Below are 5,483 nucleotides of genomic sequence, written 5' to 3'. Positions count from 1 at the left end.
GAGGAGATCCAACCAGTCCATTCTGAAGGAGATCAGCCCTGGGATTTCTTTGGAAGGAATGATGCTAAAGCTGAAACTCCAGTACTTTGGCCACCTCATGCGAAGAGTTGACTCATTGGAAAAGACTCTGATGCTGGGAGGGATTGGGGGCAAGAGGAGAAGGCGACGACGGGATGAGATGGCTGGATGGCATCACTGACTCGATGGACGTGAGTCTGAGTGAACTCCGGGAGTTGGTGATGGACAGGGACGCCTGGCGTGCTGTGATTCATGGGGTCGCAAAGAATCGGACATGACTGAGTGACTGATCTGATCTGATCTGATCATAGTCAACAGAAGAGTCCAAAATGCAGTACTTGGATGCAACCTAAAAACAACTGAATGATCTCAGTTCATTTCTAAGGCAAAATGTTTAACATCACAGTAAAACAAGTCTATGCCCCAATCTATGAAACTGAAGTTCCAATATTTGGCCACGTGACATGAAGATTCAACTCACTGGAAAAGACCCTGATGCTGGGAAAGATCCAAGGCAGGAAGAGAAGGGGATTACAGAGAATGAAATGATTGGATGGCATCACCAACTCAATGGACATGAAGTTGAGCAAGCTCTAGGATATGGTGAAGGACAGGGAAGCCTGGTGTACCGCAGTTCATGGGGTCATAGAGAGTCAGAAACAACTTAGTAACTGAATAACAATGCCCCAACCACTGATGCCAAAGAAGCTGAAATTGAATGGGTCTGTAAAGATCTACAACATCTTCTAGAACTAACACCAAATAAATAAATAAATAAAAAGTTGTCCTTTTGATCATAGGGGATTGAAATATAAAAGGTAGAAGTTAAGAAATACCACAAATAACAGGCAAGACTGGCCTTGGAGTACAAAATAATGCAGGGCAAGGGCTAATGGAGTTTCTCGTATTGGTCATAGCAAATACCCTTTTCCAAACATCCAAGAGATGACTCTCCACATGGCCATCACCAGGCGGTCAATACCGAAACCAGATATTCTTTGCAGCCAAAGATGGAAAAGCTCTATACAGTCAGCAAAAGTAAGACCTAGAGCTGACTATGGCTCAGATCATGAGCTCCTTATTGCAAAATTCAGGCTTAAATTGAAGAAAATAGGGAAAACAACTAGGTCATTCAGGTATGACCTAAATCAAAACCCTTAAGATTATATAGTGGAGGGGCAAATATGTTTAAGGGGTTAGATCTGAAAGACAGAGTGCCTGAAGAACAATGAACAGAGATCCTAACACTGTACAGGAGGCAGTGACCAAAACCGTTCCAAAGAAAGAGAATGCAAAAACCAAAGTGATTGCTGGGCATACACACTGAGGAAAACAGAATTGAAAGAGACATGTGTACCCCAATGTTCATCGCAGCACTGTTTATAATAGCCAGGACATGGAAGCAACCTAGATGTCCATCAGCAAATGAATGGATAAGAAAGCTATGGTACATATACACAATGGAGTATTACTCAGCCATTAAAAAGAATACATTTGAATCAGTTCTAATGAAGTGGATGAAACTGGAGCCTATTATACAGAGTGAAGTAAGCCAGAAAGAAAAACACCAATACAGTATACTAATACAGCATATTACAATACATATATACAATACAGCATATATATGGAATTTAGAAATATGGTAACAATAACCCTGTATACTAGACAGCAAGAGACACTGATGTATAGAACAGTCTTTTGGACTCTGTGGGAGAGGGAGAGGGTGGGATGATTTGGGAGAATGGAATTGAAATATGTATAATATCATGTATGAAGTGAGTCGCCAGTCCAGGTTCGATGCACGATACTGGATGCTTGGGGCTGGTACACTGGGACGATCCAGAGGGATGGTATGGGGAGGGAGGAGGGAGGAGGATTCAGGATGGGGAACACATGTATACCTGTGGCAGATTTTTTTGATATATAGCAAAACCAACACAATATTGTAAAGTTAAATAAAATAAAATAAAATAAAAAAAAAACAAAGTAGATGTCTGAGGAGGCTTTACAAATAGCTGTAGAAAGAAGAGACGTGAAAGGCAAGGGAGACTGAAAAAAATATACCCACCTGAATGCAGAGTTCCAGAGAATAGCAAGGAGAGGTAAGAAAGCCCTTTTAAATGAACAATGCAAAGAAATAGAGGAAAACAATAGAATGGGAAAGACTAGAGAGTTTTCAACAAAATAAGAGATACCAAGGAAACATTTCATGCAAAGATGGGCATGATAAAGGACAGAAATGGTAAGGACTGAACAGAAGCAAAAGAGATTTAGAAGAGGTGTCAAAAATACACAGAAGAAATATGCATAAAAGTTCTTAATGACCTGGATAACCACTATGGTGTGGTCACTCACCTAGAGCCAGACATCCTGGAGTGTGAAGTCAAGTGGACCTTAGAAAGCATTGCTAAGAACAAAGCTAGTGGAGGTGATGGAGTTCTAGCTGAGCTATTTCAAATCCTTAAAGATGATATGGTTAAAGTGCTGCACTCAACACGTCAGAAAATTTGGAAAACCCAGCAGTGTCCACAGGACTAGAAAAGGTCAGTTTTCATTACAATCCCAAAGAAAGGCAATGCCAAAAAATGTTCAAACTACCATGCAACTGAGCTCATTTCACATGCTAGCAAGGTTATGCTCAAAATCCTTCAAGCTAGACTTCAGCAATATGTGAACTGAGACCTTTCAGATGTACAATCTGGATTCAGAAAAGGCAGAAATCAGAGATCAAATTGCCAACATTCACTGAATAATGGAGAAAGCAAGGGAATTCCAGAAAAACATCTGCTGCATTGACTATGCTATAGCCTTTGACTGTTGTGGATCACAATAAACTGTGGAAAATTCTTAAAGAGATGGGAATACCAGATCACCTTACCTGCCTCCTGAGAAACCTGTATGCAGGTCAAGGAGCAACAGTTAGAACAGGACATGGAACTGGTTCAAAACTGGCAAAGGAGTATGTCAAGGTTGTATATTGCTACCATGCTTATTTAACTTCTATACAGAGTACATTATGTGAAATGCCAAGCTGGATGAACCACAGGCTGGAATCAAGATTGCCAGGAGAAATATAACCAACCTCAGATATGCAGATGATACCAGTCTAATGGCAGAAAGGGAAGAGGAACGAAAGAGTTTCTTGATGAAGGTGAAAGAGGAGAGTGAAAAAACTGGCTTAAAACTCAACATTCAAAAAATGAAGGTTATGCCATTCGGTTCCATCACTTCATGGCAAACAGAAGCAGAAAACAGGGAAGCAGTGACAGATTTTCTTTTCTTGGACTCCAATATTGCTGCTGACAGTGACTGCAGCTGTAAAATTAAAAGATGTCTGCTCCTTGGAAGAAAAGCTATGACTAACTTAGCATTTTAGGGCTGTCCTTGTAGCTCAGTTGGTAAAGAATCTGCCTGCAATGCAGGAGACCTGGGTTCAATTCCTGGGTTCAGAAGATCCCCTGGAGAAGGAAATGCCAACCCACTCCAGTATTCTTGCCTGGAGAATCCCTTGGACAGAGGAGCCTGGGCAGGCTACAGTCTATGGGGTTGCAAGAGTTGGACACATCTTAGCGACTAAACCACCACCAACTTAGCATTTTAAAAAGCAGAGACATCACTTTGTTGAGATAGGTCCATATAATGAAAACTATGGTTTTTCTAGTAGTCATATACAGATGTGAGAGTTGGACTGTAAAGAAGGCTAAGTGCTGAACAATTGATGCTTCTGAAATGTGGTGGTGGTGAAGACTCTTGAGAGTCCCTTGGACTGCAAGGAGGTCAAACAAGTCAATCCTAAAGGAAATCAACTCTGAATATTCATTGGTCACTGGAAAAGACCCTAATGCAGGAAAAGATTGAAGGCAAAAAGGTGAAAGGAGCAACAGAGGATGAAATGGCTTAGATAGCATCACCAACTCAATGGATATGAATCTGAGCAAACTCCGAGAGACAGTGGGGAACAGAAGAGCCTTGCGTATTTCAGTCCATGAGTTTGCAAAGACTTGGACACAACTTAGCGACTGAGCAACAGCACCAATTCCCAATGTGTGAATGTGTCACGAGGCTTTCCCCCATACCAACAGGCAATTCTCCAACACAAGCTGGGTGTCCTGCAATTCAACTCAATTCTCACACTATCTAGCCAAAGAAGATAGCATCAGATCCCACAAGTTGAGCGCTCAGTCCCACATGACTACTTCACACTCTCTGCTTCAGATGCCAGTCATTAAGTCCAAGTGACCAAGTAAACTTCTGACCCATGAGTTAAGACTGGAAGTTCAAATGACCCCATTCCCTGGGTTGTATTAATTTACTACAGTGTCTTACAGAACTCAAATATTTTACTAACTAAATACTAGTCACCTAAACTACTTACTTACTAGATTAATTATAGAGGGACATAATTTAGGAATAGTCAGAAGGAAGAGATCCATAGTGAAAGGTATGGAGAAAGCATAGAGAGCATGAAATGATAATGAGGTAACTTTCTGGAATGGATGGACCATAATGTTCCATAGTTTTGATAGAGGTTTGGGCTGCACAAGTGAATGCATTTATCAAAACTCATGGAAGATACACTTAAAATATGTGCATTTTATGTACATTTTATATAAGATGCATGCAAAATATTTGAGGAAGTTGGTGAGATGTTTACAACATTCTTTCAATGAGTAGAAAATAAGGTGAATTAATGAATAGAGGGACAGATAGGATATTTGAGCAAGCATAGGAAAATGTAATGGGCAGATGCTAGGTAGCAGCTTTTGGGGGGGGTGTGGTCACTGAAATTTTTTTCTTTTTTTAACTTTGATGCATGTTCAAGAGTTTGCATAATAAGGAGTTGGAAAAATGCAGCATAAAAGGCACATGTGATTTATTCAGTCTGTCTAGCATTTTTGATGTTAATGAAAGTAATAGAGACTGAATTAAATTGTATTTAATTTCAGCTTTGCCTTTTCATATGTACCCACTATTCATAATAGTGAAAGAAGTTACCTGCATGGGTTTCTTTTAGAACTCAATTAACATTGATTTGCCCATTGCTGCAGACTGTATTAATACTAACAACTTAGAATAAATTAGTTTTTGCTCTTTATGAATAAGTTCAATAACCTGCTCCTTTCATTTCTACTTCCTTTAAATGTGTTCTAATTAAAAGCTATTAATGTTTGTATTTCCTGGAAATTTTATTTTTTCATTCATATTCAAATTACCACATTACTGAAAGCCATATATTTCCTAATAAATGTCAGATTTTATTGTTTGTTATTTCTATTTAAGAGTTTAATGACTCTACTTGGATGTTCAAAACTTAACTTAAAAAAAAAAAATCATAGTTTAACAATCAACATGCCCTATTTTTCAGATATGAACTGTTTTAATACAAAGCACTAGCTAATGGTCCAGAAAATGGTTAAGTTCATTGAAGGTGTCCAAAGAACATATGAAAACTACTATCTGAATTT

The sequence above is a fragment of the Bison bison genome, unplaced genomic scaffold (genome assembly GCF_000754665.1).
Source record: "Bison bison bison isolate TAMUID 2011002044 unplaced genomic scaffold, Bison_UMD1.0 scf7180017864310, whole genome shotgun sequence".
NCBI lineage: Eukaryota > Metazoa > Chordata > Mammalia > Artiodactyla > Bovidae > Bison > Bison bison.
Note: the sequence above shows the minus strand (reverse complement) of the source record.